At 43.4% G+C, this 14,429-nt stretch overlaps 1 pseudogene across 1 annotated transcript in view; it reads left to right on the forward strand.

Annotated features, from left to right (window-relative positions):
* The window catches only part of LOC310800828 (NACHT, LRR and PYD domains-containing protein 3-like), an 86,766-nt pseudogene that overhangs the window by 11,944 nt on the left and 60,393 nt on the right, over positions 1-14,429 (forward strand). Inside the window, exons 2-4 of the transcript in view lie at positions 4,229-6,080; positions 7,719-7,892; positions 9,150-9,323. The product of the transcript in view is annotated as an NACHT, LRR and PYD domains-containing protein 3-like (transcript). The remainder of the gene's footprint in view (positions 1-4,228; positions 6,081-7,718; positions 7,893-9,149; positions 9,324-14,429) is intronic.

Raw genomic sequence — 14,429 nt, forward strand, 5'->3', positions numbered from 1 at the left:
ATTTTAAGAACGGCTTGATAGAATTTCTTCTGATTTGGCTCAAACATCGACTTGGACTTAAGGATGGAACTGATTCCATTATGGTTATCAGAGGTCAAGGTCAATGTGACCTCTCGAATGCCATTTTCAAGCTTGTTAACGTGATATCTCAGGAATGTCTTGATGGAATTTCTTTGAATTTGCCTCAAGCTTCCACTTGGACTCAAGGATGAACTGATTACATTTTGGTGGTCAAAGTTCAAGGTCACTGTGACCTCACACACCCAATTTCCAAGCTCTGTAACGCAACATCACAGGAGCGCCTTGACGGAATTTCTTCCAATTTAACCCAAATGGCAATTTGGACTCAAGAATGAACTAATGGCGGAGGCATAAGTCTGCGTTGCGGTCGTTCTAGTTACAATAATAATAATAATAATGGATTGGATTTATATAGCACCTTTCTAGATACTCAAAGTGCTTCACATATCAGGGGAGGGAGGGGAGGGAACACAACTCATCCACCACCGATCTGTAGCATCCACCTGGGTGATGTGCTGCAGCCAGTTTGTGCCAGAATGCTCACCACACATCAGCATCACAGTGGAGAGTTGAGGACTGAATGTACCAATTAAGTAACAAGGGATGATTAGGAGGCCATGATGGAAGGAAGGCCTGTGTGGGAATTGAGCCAGGGCACCGGAGTTACACCCCTCAGGGCACCGGGGTTACACCCGTCAGGGCACCGGGGTTACACCCCTCAGGGCACCGGGGGTTACACCCCTCAGGGCACCGGGGGTTACACCCCTCAGGGCACCGGGGTTACACCCCTCAGGGCCCCGGGGTTACACCCCTACTCTTGCGAAGAGTGCCGATGGGATGTTTAATGACCACAGAGAGTCAGGACCTCGGTTTAATGTTATATCCAAAGGACGGTGCTCACTCACAAGACCCTGTCTCTGCCCTGGAGCATTGGGTAGATTATTCATTAGATCAGATTATTCATCAGACCAGAGGGGAAGAGCACCTCCTACTGGTCCTCCAACACCACTTTCCACCTATTTCCTCGCTAATTGTACTTCGCCAATTAGTCCCCCTGCTGCCCTGGTCGCTGCTCCTCTGCTGATCTCGGGAGAGCTGAGACTAGCACCATGCTTCCTCCGAAACATGAGCTGTAGCCAGCCACTTCTTTTCACCTGACAGCACCTCACCGGTAGGACGTAGCACGTGGGAGGATCACGCTATTCCAACCAGTTCCCTTCCCTCTGAACAGGCGTCCCGACCGACCAGAGGAGGCGCTGGTGCAGCGACCAGGACAATACCCCCAATCCGGCTTCACTCCCGCTAGTCTGGCTTGCCAGACTCTCCCAGCAAAGGGGCTGGGAGAGTCTGGCTGGGGACGCTTTCTATTGTGGACTAGAGGTGCTTTATTGCATAATCCACATCAATCGTTTTCAGCGTGTAGCAACGGGCTAGCCACTAGCGCTGCTGTTGTTTCAAAGGCAGCGGCCCAGGCATTTGAGCTCGGCAGATTCAACACGTACAGCAGCAGAGGCATACAGATTCGACACGGGGGCATGGAAAGGAAATCCAAATATGGTCGCAGCCGCAGTCAGAGCGGGTCGGAGCCAATGCAGAGCTTGTAGGGAGCGGAATGGGATTTCCATCCAGGACCGACTGAAATGGTCGGCACCAATGAGAGAGCACCAAGTCCATCATGCTGCTTCAACCCAGTCTGCAGGACTACCCTCCTGCAGACACCAGCCAATTGTGCCTGTATGGACACCGTACCAAGCTGGAGGTAACACGAGGATGCAAACGTGCAACGTGTTGGTAGGCAGGGATTTTACCCGGATGCCTTGATTTATTTGAATCAAGTTTGTAGGTGTGACCTGAGTCCTAGGTCCTGTGGTTATCAATACGCACAGACAAATATAACCAGCCTATTTAGCCGCCAATCTACTGTCGTCATCAGTCCACCATGGTATTGTGGCCTACACATTATTTTGCCTAGTCTATCTATGTACATTTTGTTTATGTTGCAAATGAAAACTCTCAAAAATCGACCTTGATCCAAAATTTTAACATCAATATGCATGGTTGCATTGACTGATTATATATGTTTGAAAAGTTTTATTGACGTGTGAATTAATTGCACAAAGTAATCGTGCTTGGTGTATATGAAAACTAAATGATGAATGTTCACTTCCTTCAGTATAAATGTAGAGTTGTGAGATGAATATGAGCTGTTGGCTAGTGTGAAATTCAAGCCCTTCTAAAGTTTCTCTCTCTGTCTCCGTTTCTGTCTGTCTGTCTGTCTGTCTGTCTGTCTGTCTCTCTCTGTTTCTGTCTGTCAGTGGATGTCAGTGATGTCGGGGAGCCTTCAGGGAGCAGAGGAGCTTCCTCCAGCAGTCAGACTGAAGGTAAAGCTGTTCTCTGGCTCCCCCTGGCCATTTAGTGTGGCTGTTAAAATCAGGAAGGATTTTGTTAATATGTTGTTGTTGTTTTTGGTTACTTGAGTGATGTCACAGCTCCTGGAGCTGTATTGACAAACATTGTGAGAATCCTCTCAGTCTTAACTTTGCCTAAAACGTCTTAGCAAACAGTTGATTGATTGATTGATTGACTTTATTTGGTGATAAAAACAGGACATAAGACAACATATCACCGAGGATAAAAACACAATAAAGCCCGAAGGCTTATTTCCATTGTGGTCCCCATGGAAACAAGACAGACAACGTAAATACGTGTAACAAAGAAGTGCAAGTGGGAACATAATTTAAAACTAATACAACTCCATTAAAAGATAAATTACTAACTCAGTTTATAATTTACCAAAATAAAAAAATAAAAACTAGAACTAAACATATCAATCAATAAAATAAAAGACCAGCTATATCATAAATAAATAACCAATTCAAGAACTAAAAAAGACAGGATAAAACGGTTTAAAGTGCGGATGTTTGTAACCATTTTTTTAAGCCTTTCTTAAAAGTGCAGATAGACTCACTCAGTTTCAAGCACGAAGGTAACATGTTCCATTGAGTTGCTGCATTATATTTGAACGAGTTCCTCCCCATCAGGGTCCTAAATCTGATAGGGATGAAATCAGTAGAACTGCCTCTCGTAGAATACTGGTGACGCTCACTCACACAAGAAAAGTAGCTTTTAAGATACTTAGGAACAAAATTCTTAACAATCTTAAAAGTGAACAGCAGCTTGATGTATAAAGTGCGCTTCTCAACTGTCAGCCAATTAAGACTGTCAAAGTGAACTTGGTCCAGGTGGGTACGTGGATGGACTTTAAGAATGACTCGAATCAACTTGTTTTGAGCCGTTTGTAATTTGTTTTTGAGTTTCTGAGAGAGACCAGTATACCAGCAGATGGCAGCATAGTCAAAATGACTCTGAACAAGTGCAGAAGCCAGAGAGTGAAGGACTGGACTGGTGAGAAAGGCAGCTTTCCTGGCCAGAAACCTGACATGCATGTTAATTTTGCCAAGGACTTTCAGAGCCATATACTCACCTGATAGGTATTTGTCTAAAATGCAGCCAAGGTAGCTTACCTTATCCTTGGCATCAATTTGAATGTCACCAATCTTGATGACGAGACCGGGCGATTTAGACAGTTTAATTTTAGAGCCGAATACAATGGCCTCTGTCTTACCTAAGTGAAGAGACAATCTGTTGTCGGACAGCCAGTCACAAACACTCTCTAGCTCTGCACTTAAAGCTTTCTCCACAGCAGATTTCTCCTGGTGCGACACCATTAAAACAGAGTCATCAGCATAAAGAAACAAATTACAGGCAGGTGAGGTCGCCGCTCTAAAATCATTAATATATAAAAGAAAAAGCAGGGGTCCGAGGATACTCTACTAGTTCAGCTAGTTCTCAGAGCAACCTTTTCTAATGTGATATTTCACAATGCAATCAAAACAGGTGGATGGAAACACAGTCTGTTCTGCCTGATATCACAACCTATGTCTTCCACTAAGGATGCATGTCAACAGCTTCTTTTCACAATGATGCCAGATGCTTCTTTCTTATTTTAAAAATAAACATTGTATTAATGTTGACAGTGAGAACATGATTGTTATTTTTAAAACACCAACTTTTAGGGTGAAAAAAGCACTGAGGTTCAAATTACTTTTTGTCTCAAGCATCTGCTTATTGCTGCTACCTGCAAAATAACCGTATATACTTGTAATTGTGATTCAGTTTTTCATTATTGTTAATTTGCTCTACACAGATCTGCTGGTGAGAACAGAGCCTCCACAACTCATCACATGGTACCAACTAAAGCTCCAACTTAACTTTGAGGACAGTTTTGTGTGTCTACAAGAAGGATGGTTTGAGAAAAAGGATGAAAAACCTCTGGATGATATCTACACTAAGCTCTACTTCACAGACGGCCGTGTCATACACATCAACAGGCAGCATGAGGTCAGACAAATTGAGATAGCATCAAACAAGCCAGTGGGCACAGAGGAATCAATTGAACCAAGTGACATCTTCAAAACTTCTGTAAAGCAAAGATCTATAAGAACAGTGCTGACCAACGGGATTGCAGGAATTGGCAAAACATTCCTTGTGCGCAAGTTCATCCTGGACTGGGCTAAAAAAAGAAAAAATCAAGATGTTCATCTCATATTCCCCTTCACCTTCCGCCAGCTGAATTTATGGAAGGGAGAAAGTTTTAGTTTGGCAGAACTAATTCACGAATGCATCGGGGAAACCCAAGTCATCAAGGTGGAAGCTCTTAATTACATCTTCACAGAACTACAGAAGTCAGGAAACACCAGCTATGACAAGAGTAACTTCAAACTCCTGTTTGTGTTGGACGGTCTGGATGAGAGCCGCCTTCAACTAGACTTCAAAGCCAATGAAAAGCACTCTATTGATGTGACAGAGCCAATCACAGTGGATGTGCTGCTGACAGCCCTCATCAAGGGGAAACTGCTTCCCGCTGCTCGCCTCTGGATGACCACACGACCTGGAGCAGCCAATCAGATCCCTGGAGACTTTGTTGACAGAGTGACGGAGGTGAGAGGCTTCACTGACCCACACAAAGAGCATTACTTCAAGAATAGATTCAAGGAACAGGCCAGCAGAATCATCTCCCACATCAAGAATTCACGAAGCCTTGACATCATGTGCCACATCCCAGTCTTCTGCTGGATCACTGCTATAGTTCTGAAGGAGCGCTTAGAAACTGGTGAGACAGAAGACCTGCCCAAGACCCTGACTGAGATGTACACAGAATTCTTGGTGTTTCAGATCCATCAGACGGAAAAGAAGTATGCTGCAGAAAACAGCAATCGGTACATTCAGTCACTTGCAAAACTGGCTTTTCACCAGCTGGAGAAAGGCAACCTGATCTTCTATGAGAAGGACATACAAAAGTGTGGCATTAACTTTGATGAAGCCTCAGTGTACTCGGGAGTGTTCACACAGATCTTTAAAGAGGAGCGTGGACGGAAGAAGGGGACAGACAAGATGTTCAGCTTTGTCCATCTGAGCGTTCAGGAATTCCTGGCTGCTCTTCATGTCGTCCTGTCACTCATCAACAGTAAGAAGAATGTGATGCCCATGCCACAACTGACTTTCCAAAATCTGAGGATGTTTTTCAGCAAAACATCTGCAAAAAAGGTTCACAGGATTGCTATTGACAAGGCCTTACAGAGTCCAAATGGACACCTGGACTTGTTCCTCCGATTCCTCCTGGGACTTTCACTGGAGACCAATCAGGAGCACCTACAAAACCTGCTGACACAGACAGGAAGTGGCTCACAGACCAATAAGGAAACAGTCAAGTACATCAAGGAGAAGATACGGGAGAATCCCTCTCCAGAGAGAACCATCAATCTGTTCCACTGTCTGAATGAGCTGAATGACCGTTCTCTAGTGGATGAGATCCAACAGCACCTGAGATCAGAAACGCTCTCCACAGACGAACTCTCCCCTGCTCAGTGGTCGGCTCTCGTCTTCATCTTACTGACATCAGAAGAGAAGCTGGACGAGTTTGACCTGAAGAAATACTCTGCTTCAGAGGAGGCTCTTCTGAGGCTGCTGCCAGTGGTCAAAGCCTCCAATAAAGCTTTGTAGGTGACAATTAAACTGGATATATTAACTGTATTAAAATGTGATCTTAGTGATGTGAACGTTCACAATCACAACCACCAATCATTACATAATGTTAGGCAAACAACAGATGACTAAATTCGATCATAATCAAAGCTTCTACTCCGGTTTATTTATTTATTATTTCCTTTTTTTTCTTTTCTTTTTTTTTTTGGGGGGGGGGGGGGGGGTCACACAAAAATAACTAGAACGACCGCACTGCGGATTTATGCCATTAGTTCATTCTTAAGTCAAATCGCCATTTGAGGCAAATTGGAAGAAATTCCATCAAGGCGCTCCTGAGATGTTGCGTTAAAGAGCTTGGAAATTGGGTGTGTGAGGTTACAGTGACCTTGAACTTTGACCTTTAACCATCAAAATCTTATCAGTTCATCCTTGAGTCCAAGTTAATGTTTGAGGCAAATTTGATGAGACTCCGTCAAGGCATTCCTGAGATATCGCGTTAACAAGCTTGAAAATGGAGTTCGAGAGGTCACAGTGACCTTGGCCTTTGACCTTTGACCACCAAAATCAATCAGTTCATCCTTGAGTCTAGGTCGATGTTCGAGGTAAATTTGATGAAATTCCGTCAAGGCGTTCCTCAGATATTACGCTAACGAACATCGGGACGTACAGACGGACGGACAACCCGGATCCATAATGCCTCCGGCCTGGCTATCGCCGGCGGAGGCATACAAAGTCCAGTAGTGTTGTGCGTGTTCTCGGCTGTGACGATCCTGCTGGGGAACAAACAAAAATGTTGTAGGCTACTCACAGAGTTGAAAGCCCTCTCAGCTCAGCACCATTCCTTCCAGGCTTCTCCTGACAAAACGCTCATCTGCTCCTCAACTGCTCAAAATAAAAACTCCATTAGTGTTGTGCGTGTTCTCGGCATGAAATGTTGTGAATTTAACGTTATACTAACAAACACGTTCCACGTGTTGATAATCCTAATGTGATGTGTATGTACATCCATGTGATAGACGGAGCCAACTTCAGTTTCACTACCAGTCAGTAATAACAAATCCATGTGACAGATTCACGTTAGTATCTGTGACTGCTGCTAATTCATAACATTATAAACAAATTAAAGGACTTGAATTCACTTGAACACTTGTAACGTTACTCACACTGGGTTAGAAAAGAAGTGTACGAAGATTCATGTTTACAACAGCTCTGCAGATCACAGCTCAACGTCAGGTGTGACTACTGGCTGGCTGTTGGGTGCATTTGTTTGTTCTCACGGGGCGTGCCGGTGTGAGTTCCCCGTGTTAAAAACAATGTTGGCCTGAATGACCCGCCCAGCCAGGAAACTAGATACTGTCTCACAAAGCTTCACTCCACGTTAGATATTATGGAGAGAGAAAGAGAGAGGAGAGGAGGGAAAAAAAACAATAACAACAAAGCGTTGATTGCTGATTTGAGCGTTGATTACCATGGCAATGATTCTAGCTTTGAAGCGTCGATTTTTTGGGTCAGCCCTACTAATTTTGTGCTATTCGGCATAGCACCACCTATACTGGCAAAAACAAAAAGCGCTTTATCAAAATCTGACATGAGTACTAAATGGAAAACATTTTAAAGTTTAAAGTTTGCCTCCATCACTAATTCTCATGCAGACTGAGTGGCTGTCAGCTGTCAGAGAGAAGCTGTGAAGCTCTGGCCTCACTTCTCAGCTCCCAGTCCTGCAGTCTGAGAGAGCTGGACCTAAGTAACAACGAGCTGCACGATTCAGGGATGAAGCTGGTCTCTGATGGACTGGAGAGTCCACACTGCAGACTGGAGACTCTCAGGTAAGATCCATTCACAGCTTTCCACATGTGATTTGACACGTTGATTTCTCCAAAATAAGGTCCCTGCTCTCACAACTTTTTGAGCCCTGATATCGTCTAGAAGCCATCAGAGCGGGTGGGGAGTGATGTGTGCACTTGGATGGGGGAATCACCCTTATTTTGGGGGGCAGGGTGGGGGGGGGGGTAGGCGGCAAAACTCTGATGGTGAAATAAGTTTGCTTGTCACACAATAAAGGCCGTTTCACACCGGTGCGGATCTCCGTGCAAATAATCGGCACTGCATTCGCACCGCATCTGTGTGAAGCGGCCTTAAAGCCCCAATCAGTAAAATTTTTGACATTTTTTACAGTAATAAAAGAGCTTTTTAGTCACAGGACATGGTAGATTGACTTGTAATAGGGAGACCCTCGTCTTTATTTATCCCACACCGCCCTCCATTGGCCAGCACTGTGACTAAGCAAGTTGTCTGCCACGTCCCGTAGCAAGAAAAAATAAAAAAAAACAGGACGCGCGCATGCGCTGTACAGCGGAAGCGCTGTCTGAATGAATACAAGGAAGTAACTCGATTCGGATTTGCTACGAAAATGATGTTTCACGGGACTATGCATTATTATTTCATCACGTGGTGAGTACCCGATGTCACAACATGTACATAGAGCTTTCTGGCGCTGTGTTTTGTTGACTTTGAACGGCGATATCGTTATCGATACTATTGCACGCAGAGGGCGCAGTGGAAAACTTACTGAATGGGGCTTTAAATCACACTCGTTTGACTTAAGAGGGCATGTATGTTGTATCCTTCACATTCGCTAACCAGTCTTTGAACTGAAACCTTTGAAGAAGTTGGGATCCTTGTCTGAGAGAAATAGCCTGGCTGGTTCAATGTTTATCCATTCACCTGTGTCGCGTTGAAGCACTTTTTACAGACTGGCTTCGTTTGATGTGTCCAGGGGCTTGCCTTCACTGTCGGCAATGTAAGCAAAATACTTCCACATTTCTCTTTGTGCATTTGCTTTCTCAACAAGCGTGCCACCTACTGGCAACACAGAAAGTAGTTTATCTCAAGAACCGTTCTTCCGATTGACTTCAAACCTGGGGATTGCGCTGCTGGGAACCTGACAGAGTGCAGTGCCTAATTTAATGCTATTTGGCATAGCACCACCTATACTTGAAAACACAAAAAGTGGTTTATCATTTATGAGTGCTAAATGGAAAACATTTTAAAGTTGTTTGTCTCCATCACTAATTCTCATGCAGACTGAGTGGCTGTCAGCTGTCAGAGAGAAGCTGCGAAGCTCTGGCCTCACTTCTCAGCTCCCATTCCTCCAGTCTGAGAGAGCTCGACCTGAGTAACAACGAGCTGCACGATTCCGGGGTGAAGCTGGTCTCTGATGGACTGCAGAGTCCACACTGCAGACTGGAGACTCTCAGGTAAGATCCATTCACAGCTTTCCTCATGTGATTGACATGTTGATTTCTCCAAAATAAGGTCCCTGCTCTCAAAACTCTCAGGTCAGTATTCCTCAATCTGCAAGTTTTACATCAGGACTCCAGAACATTTTACATTGTAATTTTCACTGAAAATAAAGTTAGGATTTTCCAGAATGTGTTTTGTCTTGACCAATATTCATACACAGCTCTGAACCTGGAGGACTGAGAGAAGATCCTCCATGCTTTGATCTCATGTCATTGTGAATATCAATATCTGCAGTGTTCAAAGTAACATTTTCCCCCACTGACCCACTTGGCCAGTAGATCAGAGTTCTACTGGCCACTTCTATATTTTCACTGGTCCGGCAATCGAAAAATTAAAATAATTACCCCCCCCCCCGATGATTTATCCATAATATGTAACACAGTGAAGTTTCCTTTAGATTTGGTTGTTTTCCTTTAGTTATTGATATCATTGCTGTCCGATGAAAACCACTTCAGTCCTGTGTTAATTATTTTTACTTTTTACTATACACTGAAAAAACGGGAACTTGCCTCTCACGGATATACTAAACTCGATCCCATGTGTTCAATGTGATTAATTAATGTTTGAGCTTGGAACATGATTGAACTCCTTCAAGGTAAGGTTAAGCTAATTAATTTCCTTTGCAAGCAATTTGATCATCTTTTAATAAAATGTTTGAATCTCTTTCAACAAAAACATGGCAGTAAAAAATTAAGGTCAAGCTGATTAGATTCACCTGGAACCCATTTTATCACTATGTGCTGAACTGTTTCAATCTCACTGGCAAGTTTGAAATGAAGCTTAAACTGATTAGATTCACCTGAAAGACTTTTGATCATCTCTTGATGAACTGTTTCAATCACATTACACTTCAACCAGAAGTAATCAAGCAGGCCGTTATTGAGTGCGCATGCGCATTTGCACGAGATGAACTGTTTCAATCACATTACACTTCAACCAGAAGTAATCAAACACAGCGTTATTGAATGCGCATGCACATTTGCACGAGACAGATTTGGTTCCGGTTTTAGCAGCGTGCACTGGGAAGAGCAGGTGGCTGGCGGCATTTTTGGAGCTTGCACATATCTTGGTTGCAAGGTAAGTTTGCCTGTTTAATTTGATTTGTGATAATAATGGGGCCATATTATGTGCGATGTGATACTTGTTGTTATGTTACTTTTCATATTTTAATCAAATAAACTCGATGTTGTTAGCACAGCCATGGCCCACGGCTCAGTCAAGTGGTCCACGCAGCCATTATTGAGCTCAACAATTCACTGTTTAAGCTGTCTAGTCTTCGGGCACTGTTGTCAGTCCATTCTCGATTCACCACCGGTGTGGGCCGTCTGTAGCCTAGTGTAGCCTACCGCTACCGTGTGTAGCTTCCGCTGTGGAAGCGCTAATTTAGCCTGTGAAAGGGCCTGCAATGTGCATCCATTGCGCAAGCGTTCTCTACGTGCCCTGGTGCTCACTCACTCAAACACACACACACACACACACACACACACGTACACACCACGTGTAGAGGGAGAGAGAAAGAGCGTGCAATGGATGCACTGCAGCGCCATTTCACAGGCCAAATTAGCTCTTCCACACACGCATGCACGCACACACACGTCTCGCCCGGTGCAGAGGGTAACCCCCACTGCATCGGCCTGGCTCGAGGCCGCGTCCGTCCTTCACGTCTCTCTCTCCCCCCGTTGAGAGGTTGCATGGCGGCGGGCGCGCGTTGAACATCTCTGACTCTGGATGGCCGATCCGACCGGACGCTGCGATCCCTCCCAGGGCACTCGTCCCCATGGCCTGTCCCGACGTCTCCTGGAGTGGGAGCGGCGGGCTTGACACGGGGCGGCTGGGGCTGTCTGGTGGGTGTGGGTGAAAAAAACACCCACACACGGTGGGTGTAAGTGAGTGATCAGAGAGACAGACATCTCAAATACAAAGGGTTAGTCTGCTGTAAGTTATTTCATAGTATCTCTCTCTCTCTCACACACACACACACACACATACAAATTGTGTCTAAATTCAGATGGTTGTTTTAATATCAGACATTGTGTCATAATAAACACAATTTTATTATTATTATTATTATTATTATTATTATTAGCCTATTATTATTTAAAAACACTTGGAGATGCAACCCCAAGCTATTGTGTTGGCTTCTCAAAAGCCGTGGCTCCAATTAATTTCTCGTCACTTCAAACATCGAAATAATGTATTATCAAAAATGCTAATTCTTTTTTAATTACATCACAAAGAAAGGTAACGGAAATCTATGCCATCAAAAGTGCGTGGTCAAATAGTGGTCGAAACACTATATTGAATCAATCAAATTGTTATTATTATTATTATTATTATTATAATTATTACTTAGGGATGGCGAAAAATGAAAGAAAAGAAGCAAAGCTTCCACACACCTAAAAACGACAGGTGCGTTGGAGGAGGGAAAACCTGAAATAAACTCCCGCACACACTCTCCAACAGTGGCAAACCTGTGCCTATCAGAATGGGGCCTTCTGTACCTTAGCGCCCCCCCCCCCCCCCCCCCCCTGCACATTGCGCAAATTGTGCTGTTGGTTACACACACACACACACATATTCACATAGGCTCACTGCATTCGTTACACATAGTTATTGTTATAATTATTATAATTTTATTAAAATATAATAATAATAGTAATAATAATAGTAATAATAGCATTAATTGAATATTGTAATTGCTATAATTATCATTAATTTATTAAATAATCACAATGATTATAATAAACGTAATTTTATTATTATTATTATTATTATTAGCCTATTATTATTTTAAAACACTTGGAGATGCAACCCCAAGCTATTGTGTTGGCTTCTCAAAAGCCGTGGCTCCAATTAATTTCTTGTCACTTCAAACATCGAAATAATGTATTATCAAAAATGCTAATTATTTTTTTAATTGCATCACAAAGAAAGGGAACAGAAACCATAAAAAGTGCATGGTCAAATAGTGGTCGAAACACTATATTGAATCAAGGCCTTACCTGCCCAACACATCACCTCGCTCTGCCCCCCAGCAAACACCAGCAAAAGCAGCATAAAAATCGTCATTCCACGCACCTTTCTCGGTCCCAAACAGCAAGCACTCCCAGCAATACTGCTTCTTGTGTCGGGTTGAGGTCAGCCATGGGTATCGCTCCCAGTTGGTTGTTTGAAAGTGGCGAACATAGCCTTTTACAGCTTGAGTTAAGTCCATATTTCCGGGAGTTGCACGGCCGTTTTCAACAATGTCCATTTTTTCATTAAACGGAAAGGAAAGGGCACTGCCAGTAAAAGTCCGCGATAATATCTGCTGCTGCAAATATCATCTCCACCTGTTGCCATGTTCTATCAAATTATTATTCAACGCTGTGCTGAACCAGCTCGCTGTGTGGAAATTCCCGCGTCTCACACCAAAGGCAATAGCTCCGCCTCAGAGCAAGTCACGTGAGCACCGAGGTCAGCTAGAATACCCCTGAGCGTGAAAGAATACGCCCATTGACTACAAACTCAAATATGATTGGTTGAGTCAATTGTCAATCGACACATATGCTTTCATTCATTGGTCAGTGAATTCTATCAGATTCTATCAAGGCTCAGAATCCCTTGGATAGAAGATATTCTCCCCAGACATTAGTCTGTAGAAAATATCTGATTGGTTGAAATGCTTTCCCAGCAGAAACCACTCAAATGTGGCCTGCATGCACAAAAAACACGTTTTAACACTATACAATCACAGATAAGAACCACATAGATACATTTTTTAATTATTATTATTATTTTATTTTTATTTTATTTTTTCCATCTGAGAATTCATGGTATTCTCAGAATACCTTGAAGGCCCTGACGCTTCCCCACTGCAAAATGCAAAATGTTCATTTAACAGAATAACGTTTCGGTCCAGAGACCCTCATCAGATTCTTCTGAATGTGTTGTGCGTTGAAATAAGTCGGATATGAATCAGACATGGCCCACAGTGACTGTAATCTAAGTAACATAGGATAATGCCCTCGTTGTGAGTCGCACATGATTGAAAATGCTGTGTGTGTGTCCTCGCCCATTTCCAGAGGCTGTACTCTGCTGATTGGCTGAATGCAGCGTGTCTCGCTCCCGTTCCAACCATATGAAGGCTTTATTCAAACACCATAGTCCAATTTTGGTCAAAATGCCTCCTGAAATTCATCTCCCAATGCACAGAAGATTCTTTATCCAAACAGTGCTACTTTAAAACTCAAGTTGTCTCCAAATAACACATCTTGAACTAAGATGATAATTAATTTTATCTTAGGGGGGGGGAAATCCTTGGATGCAGCCCGTTTATTTGATAGGCTATTTATTTTGCTTTCACAAATTTGTGTGTAAACATTCCAGCAAAAAAGTTGCACTTTACATTGCAAGTGCAATGTAAAGTGCAATAGAATATTTACCGGCCCAGTCAAAATGTAGCCTATTGAAAAAAGATAGATGTAGCCTAATCATTTCTTAAATACCTAACATATTATTGCATAATTTTTAGCAAACTAAATCTTTATTTTAAATCATTTAACAGAATAACGTTTCGGTCGAGAGACCTTCATCAGATTCTTCTGAATGTGTTGTGTGTTGAAATAAGTCGGATATGAATCAGACATGGCCCACAGTGACTGTAATCTAAGTGGACAAATGGGACATTGCCTCTGGTTGTGAGTCGCCCATGATTGGAAATGCTGTGTGTGTGTCCTCGCCCATTTCCAGAGGCTGTACTCTGCTGTACAATCTGCTGATTGGCTGACTGCAGCGTGTCTCGCTCCCGTTCCAACCATATGAAGGCTTTATTCAAACACCGTGGGCTCTATTTTCCCACAGGCCTTAGGGGCAGAAACTGGCCTTAAACGCAAAAAAACGCACCTTGCGCCTGCCTCGGGAAGATAGCAACATGGCTTTACACCCCGAAATGCGCTTTACGCGAAATAGGCGTGGCGCAGTGGCAGAATAGGCCAGAATGGGCGTTTCGGCCTTAAATACCGGCCTAATGATATCTTTCCTCCTGGCGTTAATTTAGCGCTTTTGAAAACCAGGCCTAT

The sequence above is a fragment of the Poromitra crassiceps genome, assembly GCF_964638095.1.
Source record: "Poromitra crassiceps genome assembly, contig: HAP1_SCAFFOLD_92, whole genome shotgun sequence".
Lineage (NCBI taxonomy): Eukaryota > Metazoa > Chordata > Actinopteri > Beryciformes > Melamphaidae > Poromitra > Poromitra crassiceps.